Consider the following 11,426-nt stretch of genomic DNA (forward strand, 5'->3'; position numbering starts at 1 on the left):
ATCACCATCATCATCACAATCACCACCATCATCACAATCATCACCATCATCATCGCCACCATCATCATCACCATCATCATGGCAGCTCACATTTACATAGAAATTACTATGTGGTGGGCATTGGCACTGTTCCAGGACTTTAAACGTAACTGACTCATTTAATCCTCCCTCCAACTCTAGAAAAAGTATTATTATTATTCCCATTGTATAGATGAGGAGACTGAGGTATTGTGGCATAAAATGAAGTTGGCCAAGGACACTTGGCTAATAAATACTGGGGACCAAGACCACATGTGTGCAGTTAGGCCCCAGCTCCATGCTATTGGCCACTCTTCTCATCCCCCTTCAGTCTCATTCAATAACCAACAAAATGCTGTGTCCTAGGACCTGAATACCTTGCAGGGTCTATTAAAAGATATGAGCTGAATTCCTGTCTTTAAGGTGGGCACCTTATAAATTCAGAAGGGAAACCGTCACACGGGAGCCCACCCCCATGCCACATGAATGAAACAGTCCCTCATGTCATGGTTCAGCATCTTTGCATTATTCATGCCTCATTCCTACATTCTTTCAGCCAACTGGCAGTCACCAAGGGCCTCTGGTCCAGGCAGTGTTGATGCAGTGCAGGGGACAACAGGCAAGGCTGCCCCCTCATGATGGGCAAGTTCTGGTTGGGGGAAGCAGAACCCACTGGCAGATACAATCAGGCCAGACTGTAATGGGGAATGTGAGGTGGGGAAGCCACTCTAAAAGGATGGTCAGAGAGGGCTGCTCTCAGCAGGTGACATTCAACCTGAGGCCCGAAGGATAATGGGCTGACCGAATGGTAAGGCAGGGGACAAGTGTCCTGAGACAGCATGGCAGAGGCAATGACCTTGAGGTGGGAGATGGTCTGACAAGTTCCAGCAACGTGAGCAGAGGCCAGCGTGGCCGGAACTCCGGGATCAACAGGAAAATGGCAATGGCGGCAGTGAACCCTCCTGGAGCAGTCACCAACCTTGTGCTGGGTGGTGTTCACAGCACTTGAATATCTCAACCTTCAGAACAACCCTACCAGGCAGGTCCTTTCAACACCACCGTCTTACAGATGAGGAAAATGAGGAACCAAGTCACAAAGCAAGCAAGCGGTAGAGCCAGTGTTCAAACCCAGGCTGGTAGGGTCTCCCAAGTCCATGTTGCCAGCCACCTGGCTATGTGGCCACTGTTCCCCAGGAATGGAAGACAAGATGAGGAAGGCAGGCAGGATCTCAGAGGCTGTGGTCCAGGGGCAATGGGAGGCAGGGACAGGGCAAGATCTCATATGCACTTCAGGATGCCTTCCCAGCTGCTGGGCAGGAAGGGGGCCATAGCACTGCAGGGCAGAAGCAGGGGCCCAGCAGGAGGGGGGGTGCAGGGTCCCAAGAGCAGGACAGTGGTGGGTGAGGTGGGGAAAGAGGTGGAGGTGGTGAGTCAAGGTTTCATGAAAGAGAGGGCCCTGGAGGCACAAGTAGAATTCAGAGAACTTAGGAAGAGTGGGGAGGACATACCAGACCAATGGACCTGCAGAAGCAAAGGAGTGAGAGCTGAGCCACGGGACGTGCTGAGCCATGGGACGTGCTGAGCCACGGGCCATGCTGGGCCATGCAATGAGTTGGGCTCAGTAGCCTGGAGCCCAGCAGTGTGTGTTCAGCAGCAGATTCTTTCATCCTCACAGCCCTTCATCTGGCATTTTCAGAGCATCTCCCAAATGCCTGCACAGTTGTGGGCACGATGTCATAACAGCTCAGCAGATCCGCCTCTCCAGGGGCTGCCAGCCCAGGAAAGGCATCAGACACTTCCGGATTCCTGTGGGTGAGGTTGTGGAGGGAAACTGCAAACCCACAGTAGGAAGGACCTCAGATATCCAAAATCCCTTCTCGTGCTGAGAGAAGCCTGAGTCTGTTTACATGCTTCCTATGACAGCAGACTCCCTCCCTCACCATCAGCCTAGGGTGGATTGCAGATAACATGGACAATTCCCATCTCCAGGCAAAAAGTACAGGGGCATCCTTGCCTGCCTCCAGACCAGCCACAAAGAGAAGGTTCTGCAAAGGACCCTCTGCACCAAGGCCACCTCCAGGCCCGGGCAACCTGAAACAAAACCCACCAGCTAAAACACACCGTGAGCACACACCAGCTCTTTGCGGCTTCATTCTGCAATGAACAAGGTCGATCCTGGCTCACCAGGCATTTGAGGAAAGCCTATAATGTCAAAAAGGGACCCCAATATATAAACTGAAAAAAGAAACAGCTCCAGAGAAAGATGATTCAGGAGCAGACTACTTAATTTAAAATATATGAGCCCCAATGAGAATTCTCAGAGAGAAAGTCTGTGCCCAGAGGGAAGTGAAACCAACCCACTTGTATCCTTTTATCCTTCCCAGCTGGCTGCAGGGCCACATCCTAGAACCATGCAGGAAAAATCCCACCCTTTCTTTCCAAGGTTGTCATCCCCCAAGTCTGTTCTAGAATAAACAGCCATCGCCCCTCTCTGCGTTCTTGCAAACTGCTGTTTGCCTTTCAGAAAATACATGGTCCTAAAGCAAACCCAACCTCTAGCAGAGGGTCAAGCTGGACCCCAAGCTTCCTTCTTTTACCCACTATAACGGCTGCTCAGCTCAGCATCTCCCTACGGGCCAGGCACATAAGAGGGTAAAAGGGGACTTTAAGGGATTCATGGACCCAGGACAAAGCAACAGAAGCTAATTTCTTGCCAATTTCCCTCCAATCTTCCAAGAACTTCAAGAGGAGAGTCTTAGTTTGGTATTGTGACGACCCTGGCATCTGACACTTGTTGAGCTCTGTGTTTGGTTAATACAGAGGACCCTCTGGCTCGAAATCCTTAGTGAGAGACTATGCCTAACTTGAACTAAATGTTGTTTTGTTGTCATTGTTTTATTTTATGGTTACCTTTTATCAAAGGTAAGCAATATTGGATTTCTACTTAAAAATGCAACATAGATATCCTTTTAAAATGAGTTTAAATTAAAAGAAAAAAAAAGAGCTGGTTTAAAAGAAAGTATTTGGCAAATTAGACTACAGGTGGCAGACAAATGACTAAGTTAGGGAGAGAGCGCATTCAGCTTCTGCTCAGCTGCGGCCTCCCAAATGCACAGCTTCAGCCCCAACCTCTCTCCCAAGTACAGAGTTGTGCAGCCAATTGCCAATTTGTCATCTTTGCACGGATGTCAAATAGATGCTCCAAATTCACTGGAGCCAAAATTGAACTGCTCTCTCCCTGAAACCTGCTCCACCACGGCCTTCCTCTCGTAGGCCGGGACCAACGCTCTATCCTTCTGGTACTCAGGACAGAACCTGAGAGTCCTCCCTTGAAACTCCACTGTCCCTGTTTCCCCATCTGCTCCCTCAGCCAACTGCATCATTCCACCCTCTAGAAGTGCCCACGTCCACACCCTCACTGTGGCCAGTTAGCATCACTTCCCGCCTGGATTGCAGCAATGACTGCTAGGCTGGTCAGCCCCCCTGGACACTAGCCTGTTCCCAAGTTATTTGATGAATCATAATTAAATCTCAAACCCTCCAATGGCGCCCCCCATCACACTCAGAGCAAAAGCCCAAGTGCTGGCAGAGGCCCCTCCCTACAATGCCCCTGCTTCTCTCCCGTCTCCCTCCCCAGCATTCTCATGTGACTCTAGCCACCACGGGCTCCTCCTCCCTGTTCCTGGAACCCACCAGGCAGGCTCTTACTTGGGGTGTCTTCACTGAAGGTTCTCTTTGCCCCAAAGGCTCTTGCCTCAGATATCCATGTGGCTCACTTCCTCACCACCTTCACGGCTTTGCTCAAATGTCACCTCCGTAATGATGCCAATCCTGACACTCCATGTAATACTCAATTGTCTACCGCCCACCACATTTATACCTTCTCTTACCTCCCCCTACTTCTCCTGTTCATTTCCCACAACACTTATTACTAACATGCAGGACGATCCCTTACTAGTTATAGGTGCCATTCACTGTCCTCTTCCACTAGCACTTAAGCTCCAGGAGGCTTTGCACACTGATGTCCCAGTGACTGGAACAGTTTGCACACACTCCAGGGACCCCGTAGACTTTGGTTCCGTTAAGAGGCCTGATTTCTTTCTTTTTTTTTTTTTTTTGTTTTGTTTTGTTTGTTTGTTTTTGTTTTTGAGACAGAGTCTCACCCTGTTGCCCAGGCTGGAGTGCAGTGCCATGATCTTGGCTCACTGCAACCTCCGCCTCCTGGGTTTGGGCAATTCTCCTGCCTCAGCCTCCCGAGTAGCTGGGACTACAGGTGCCCACCAACACACCCAGCTAATTTTTGTATTTTTAGTAGAGACAGGGTTTTGTCACGTTGGCCAGGCTGGCCTTGAACTCCTGGCCTCAAGTGATCCACCTGCCTCGGCCTCCCAAAGTGCTGGGATTACGGGCATGAGCCACCGCGTCCGGCCAAGAAGCCGATTAATTTTTTCTTTTTTTTTTTTTTTTTTGAAATGGAGTTTCGTTCTTATTGCCCAGTCTGGAGGGCAATGGTGCAATCTCTGCTCACCGCAACTTCCGCCCCCTTGGTTCAGATGATTCTCCTCTCTCAGCCTCCCGAGTAGCTGGGTTTAAAGGCATGTGCCACCACTCCCAGCTAATTTTGTATTTTTAGTAGAGACACGGTTTCACCATGTTGGTCAGGCTGGTCTCAAACTCCCGACCTCAGGTGATCTGCCCTCCACGGCCTCCCAAAGTGCTGAGATTACAGGAGTGAGCTGCCGTGCCTGGCCCAGAGTCCTGATTCCTATCAAAGTCTGCTCCTTGCAGGACCTGGGCAAAGATCTCTGTAAATCTGAGCTGGATACCTGAAGCTTATGAACATTAAACTTCTCCTGGTTGACTCAGCCTCCCTAACAGTCTGTTGAGATATCTGTTTGGCTCTTGAATATATGGGAGGCTTTGTTAATGCTTTTATTGATTTGTGTCATCTACCCATTTGATTAACCTGCCAAGTGGGTGAGGCAAATGTTGAAGACTGAGAACCTGGGCTGGACCCCTGTAGCATTCCTTTAGAGACCCTGGGGTGGTCACTGCCACAGTCATCAAAATGTTTTACAAATTTTTGGACACGTGAAAAAGTAGAAAAAAATAGTACAATGAACAATCACATGTACTCTAGACTCCACAACCCTTAACATCTTGCTGCATGTCCTTAGTATGAGTATGTATGCACATGTGTGTACGTGTGGAATCTCCAAGAGAGCCAGCCCACAGAAACAAATCAGGATGGGCAAATTTCTTCTGCAACAGGCCAGAAGTAAATATTTTCAGTTGTGTGGATCTATGGTCTCTGCCTCAGCTATGCTGCTGGAAAGCAGCTAGAGAAGTGTGTAAGTAAATGGGTGTGAGTGTGTTCCAATAAAACTTTATTTAAAAAACAAGGTGGCAGCCTGAAAACCCTGGGAAACTGATAACTGGCATGATTCAACTTTTTCCTGGGCATATGCCACAGCATCCTGCAGGGTAAACACACCTGACATCAATATTTTAAGCACACCCTTAGAATGACCCTGTATGACAGATGCACCTGAATGTGTGTTCCAAACTAGGGAATCCTGGAGTGGCCCACCCAGAGATCTGTTCCTATCTACCATAAACATCTGAGCCTCCGGCCTGTCGTGTGGAACATGGGCTGTACAGGGGATTGAGGCCCCGAGTTTTGGGTTACTATAGGGGTGTCTAATCTTTTGGCTTCCTTGGGCCACATTAGAAAAAGAAGAATTGTCTTGGGCCATACATAAAATACACTAACATTAGTGATAGTTGATGAGCTAAAAAACAAAATCTCATAACACTTTAAGAATGTTTACAAATTTGTGTTGGACCGCATTCAAAGCCATCCCGGGCTGCATGCGACCCACAGGCCTTGGGTTGGACAAGCTTGGGTTACATGAAGGTTGCCAGTTGGAGGTTGTTAGGGGGAGGGTGCTAAATGAAAATGCCGTGTAAACTGCATGATGTTTGCAGGCGGTTGCAGTTGTGGTTTTCTTGCCCAGTCTGCTGCCACTAGACTGTAAGAAGGTGGATATGTTGTCCAGCCTGCCACCACTGGACCATTTCCGAACATTAAGGCAGTTCTCCTGTCCAGCCTGCCAGCATTGGACCATTTCTATATGTTAAGATAGTTCTCTTCAACCTGCCACCACTGGACTCTCTCCCCTGCATGTAAGTCCCTAATAAAACTGCATGTCTTGTTTGCTGGCTCCAGGTCTCTTCTTTGGCCTCTTGAACCTGGTAACTTCCCTACTGAGGTTAATAGGGGTTCAGCACAACACATCCCCACATGGAACCCTTCTGGACCAGAGTCCTTTGACCCAGAGTCACCAGAAGACAGGAGAAGGGGCCAGGAAGAAGGAAGGAGGGAGGGAGGGAGAGCAGAAGAGAGGGAAGCCAGGGAGGAGGGAGTGAAAGAGAAGGGAAGGGAAAGGAGGAAAGAACAAGGAGATAAAGGATCAGGGAGAATGGAAGGAAATGAGAACTCCCTAAAGCGATGCGTGTGCCTGATACGGTTTGGCTGTGTCTCCACCCAAATCTCTTCTTGAATTGTAGCTCCCATAGTTCCCACGTGTTGCCGGAGGGACCCAGCAAGAGGTAACTGAATCATGGGGGCAGTCTCCCCCATACTGCTCTTGTGGTGGTGAATAGTCTCATGAGATCTGATGGTTTTACAAGGGGAAACCCCTTTCACTTGGTCCTCATTCTCTCTTGTCTGCTGCCACGTAAGACATGCCTTTCACCTTCTGCCATTATTGTGAGGGCTCCCCAGAGGCTTAATGTGAGTCCATTAAGCCTCTTTTTCTTTATAAATTATCCAGCCTTGGGTATGTCTGTATCAGCAATGTAAAAATGGACTAATACAGTACCGATGCCCGCGCCACCCAGAGCAATACAGCTGTGAACATGTGGGTGATCTTGATTTACTATTAAGCACACACACAAGAAAAGCTGTCCTAAGCCCTATTATTGTGTTTACCATGTTAATATGATGTGTATTATGCAGAAAAGTATTAGAAATAGAAATAGTATGAAATTAGAGTAGTATCAACACCCATTGTTTCCGCAATTAATATTTTGCTGAGTTCCGTGTGTGTGCATGTGCATGCACTTCATTTATGTCTGTGTGTGCTGTTGGCCATCTCAAAGTAAGTTGTCTGAGTCGTGATGCTTCATCTTCCCTAAATAACATTACAGCATTGGACATTGTCAGGAGCCATCCTCTCAGTCAGCTAATTTTATTTCAACTTTAATTTCTTTTTCAATCAAGTCCATCTTCAACCACGTGGACAGGATACACAACAACTGAAAATCTCCTGCTCCGCCATCTGTATATTTCTTAAATTGGCTCTCTGCATGTAGGCATCGTCCACCCCCTAAATATTTACCAACCCTCTGCCGTGATCTCCATCTGTGATTCAAAGTGTAGTGCTGGACCGGCGTCAGCATCACCTGGGAACTTGTGAGAGATGCACATTACTTGCCCCCCACCCCACCCAGACCTGCTAACTCAGAAACTCTGCCAGTGGGGCTGCAATCGCCTTTGTAACAGCCCCTCCAGGTGCTTCTGATACAGGTTCCCAAGATATGAGAACCACTGCTTGCTGCCTTCTGGTCCAGCAGAAGGAGGAGGAGTGCTTACCCGCCAGGTGCTCCCAGCCAGGAAATTAGCAGTAGAAAGAAAATCAAAGGATCAATTGTGTTTTGCATCTTTAAAGTTAATTGATAGTATCATAACTTTCTCCCTGAATAATAATGATATAATATGCTCCAGCAAGGACTATTTCTGCCCCACAAAACACAGATTACAAAACACGGTAAGCTCTGCAAATAGATGAGATTCAGCTGCGACATGTCGAATTATGTCAAGATGCAGGGAAGAAAGGAAGCTAAAAATAGCAGCACAGGCTCAGCACCACCGGATCATCAACCTCAGGACTGGAGAGAAACTGCCTCCAGCCATTCCTCGGGTCCTGAGAGGCCCTAGACAGGAGGAACGCGCTCCCGTCCATATGTCATGTGCCTTCATGCCAACAACTCCACGGTGCAAAGCGTGTGGCTCCCGGGGAGGCAGGAGTGAGCAGGCTGCTCCGAAGAGTGGTATTTTATACTTTAAAAACAGAATTTTCTGAGCATCCACGATATGAACAGTCACCCCACAAGCAAAACTACTGCATTATATAACAACGATGTGTTGAAGCCCTGTAAGCCACAGACTGAAGGTGTATGATATAGACTCAGGGCTCGACAGCTTGGCAACCAAAGAGTTAATACCCAAAACATACAGGAAAAAAAAATCTGTATCTATTCCGTGTAGACAGAGAATTGCAAACTGCCAAGCTACCTATGGGCTTGGCTCAGGAACAGAAGAAAATGTATGGGGAAGAAAGAACGCATTTTCATACTGGCCTATGATTTCAGCTTGTGGGGTAAAAGTTGTGAGATTGAACAGCAGTAGATTTTCAGAGCATCTTAGTGGGAATGCTTACTTCTGCTGAGAGTTGCACCTAGGTGACAAGCGAAATGCTGGCTCCGGGACTGTGTTCCTCTGATCCTCTCCTTAATTAAACAATATACTCTTGATTATTTCTGAATGAACCTCACCATGGATTTTTCTGATTTGTTATTCTTAGATTGTGTATGTAGTTACCATCGTTATGCATGCGCGTAATTCCATAATTCCTCCTCAAAGAGCAGCACGCAAACCACACTCCACAAAAGGACGGTTCATTTCCCATATTTCCTGTCCTCTAAAAAGAAAGCAAGCATTTCAGGGAAGGGGGCTTAGCATTCAGACAACCTCTCCTGAAGTCCTTGGGATCCTGAATTGCCATTTTCCACTGGGTCAAAAAAATAAATAAATAAAACTTTGCAGCTTAAAACACAGCAGGCACCTTTGGAAACCAATGTTGCTTCCAAGAACTTAACCATGACCCATATTAACTGTGAATTAGAATTCACTTCTCCGTCTCCTTCTTGGACCCCAGTTCCAGACATCCAACTTCACTTGCAAACCATTTTTCAGAACCAAAAGTCCACAAACGATACCAAATGTAAAACCACACAAAAGCCAAGCGTGCCCTCTCGCTCACCCACTCCCGCGCTCCCACCCAGGGTTCAGTGGTGGAAATCCCGGAAGGACAATGACTCCTGATAGTGGAGCTTATGTTCCTAACACTGAATGAAGGCTTCAATCTCCACTGTGGGAAACCTTTGCTTTGAGTTTTTACAAAACCTGGCTTAAGACTAGGACACCATGCGGTCAAAACGCACATCAGTGACAATCTATTATTTCCTGGAAACGATCTCACAATCTAGAGACAAAAAGGCATCTGAGGGGAATTTTTATTTTTAGCCCAGAAGTAATAGGTTAAAATAACATTCACATGCAAACAAAAGACCTTCGTGACTCTTTCTGGACTCTATGGCAGAAACCCAGGTCTGATCCTGGTCTGACTCCCTAGATACAGAAAAATGACCCATCTGTGGCTCCAAGAGGGGCAGCCCCCACCCCTCACCCCAGACTCCAAATGCAGTCATCTGATTCAAGGAAAAAAAAAAAAAAAAGCCATTCTCTTAGGGCCCTGCTGCTGCTAGAATTTGCAAACCATTTGCCTTTAAGAAGCCGGCTCCCTAAACAGAGTCCCTGCCCTCTGCCTCACCAGAGACGTGGGGCAAAGCAACTCACCTTATGGTCACAGAGGGATCCTGGATGAAGGGCTTCATCTTCTCCTGAACCCCTGCTCTCCCCGCGGGCTTCTGGAGTCTTTCTCTCAAACCTCCCTGAAAGGTCAAGATTGGCAAAGAGCCCCCACAGCCCTGGCACTCTCACTTGCTCCTGGGGACTCGCTGCGCTCCCTGAGAAAACCTCCAACCCAGCGCAGCACTGCAATTGTCAGGAAGCTCCTGTCTGCATTTTGGGGCTGAACACCATTATTATCTATAAACATTTTTAAATACAGATGCTGCAGGAGGCAGAGTTGAGGCGGGGGTGGGGGTGAGGAGGGCAACCCAGGGTCTGAGGGTCCGGCTCAGTGAACCAAGTGCTGGCCCCCAACAAGCTTCCCCTCTGCTCAGGGCCAGGCGCCCGCTCCTCTCTGTGCCCGAGATGTGTCACTCAGCACTGCTAGGACACTGCCTAGGCTGGCATCTGGCCAGAGCCTGGCAGAAACCACCTGAACCAAAGTCCTAAATCCCATATACAGAACCCACAATGGCAGCAGCTTCTCCTGGCCTTAGGCAAGTTCCAGGAACTAGTGGGACTGCAGTTTTTCTTAGGGCCCCTCTTCTCCTTCCCCTGCTTCCACTGCTACCACGAGGACCTTGGTGACCTGGGGCAGAGGGGACCTTGGCCATGCAGAGTCCTGAGGCGGCTGCTGAAGTCTTAGATCAGGGAGGCTGCCTGGAGCCAAGCCCCAAGGGACCTCAGGAGGCAAGAAGGAGTCTGATATGCAACCTGAAAACAAAAACTGCTGAAGCCAGGGACCCTTGGTGCACCTTTTATTCCAGGCCCAGGCCCAGACCCAGGTGGCAGACAGATGGGAAGGTCGAGGACCTAGGCTCACCTGTAGCCCCAACACCTGCCGCTGCAGGTGTGTCTACTGCTGGCTTAGGTGCAGGAACATAGGGTCAGCTGGGGAGGGGCCTGGAGCAGGGTTTCTCAGCCTCAGCACCGGTGACATTTGGGACCACACAATTCTCTGTGTTGGGGGCTGTCCTGTGCATTGTAGGAGGTTTAGCTGCATCCCTGACAGCAACATGCTAGAGGCCAGAAGCACCCTCCACCCCAGCTATAACAACCAGAATGTCTCCAGGCACTGCAGTGTCCCCTGGGGGAAAAATCACCCCAAAGAGAGAAGTGCTGCTGGCAAGAAAGACAGCCGTGGGTCTGAACCAGGACCCCCACTCCATAACCATCTGAGCCCAGGCAGGGGACTTCACCTCTCTGACCCTCAGAGACAGGGGCAGTAGCCCAGAGCCAGGAACTGAACGAATGAAGCTTTGCTATGAAGAGGCAGTTGCCTCCTGACACCACGGGAGCCCAGATTCTTCCTTCAGGTGATGGGGAAGCTGGACTCAGGTCCAAATTCCGCTCCCAGCACATTGTAGTGGGGGCATCTCTCTCCTCTTCTGTGTACCCACCTGTACAATGGGGTACCCTTCCCCAGGGATGGTGTGACATGAGATAAGAGAGCTACCCAAAGTGCCTATCACAAGGTACAGCCTCAATACAACTAATTGGGAAGAGGGAGAAGGACAGGGAGGGAGAGGGTAAGTGGAGGGGAGGAGGGGGAAGGGAAGAGGGAAAAGAATAGGAAGGGGAGGAAGACGGGGAAGAGGAGGAACAGGGAGGAGAAGGGGGAGGAACAGGGAGGAGAAGGGGGAGGAACAGG

General features: G+C 49.0%; 1 protein-coding gene across 5 annotated transcripts in view; it reads right to left on the reverse strand.

The window, feature by feature from the left end:
- Positions 1-11,426, reverse strand: part of LOC116463287 (phosphatase and actin regulator 3-like) — a 271,936-nt gene that overhangs the window by 161,221 nt on the left and 99,289 nt on the right. The window contains exon 1 of one of the 5 annotated variants that reach the window (XM_058434534.1): positions 9,722-9,745. The exons of the other annotated variants lie outside the window; for them this stretch is intronic. The gene's annotated coding sequence lies outside the window, so the exon portion shown is untranslated. Of the gene's footprint in view, positions 1-9,721; positions 9,746-11,426 lie in introns of those variants that run through there. 5 annotated transcript variants of the gene reach the window in all.

Source organism: Hylobates moloch, unplaced genomic scaffold, assembly GCF_009828535.3.
Source record: "Hylobates moloch isolate HMO894 unplaced genomic scaffold, HMol_V3 SCAFFOLD_32, whole genome shotgun sequence".
In the NCBI taxonomy this organism is placed as follows: Eukaryota; Metazoa; Chordata; class Mammalia; order Primates; family Hylobatidae; genus Hylobates; species Hylobates moloch.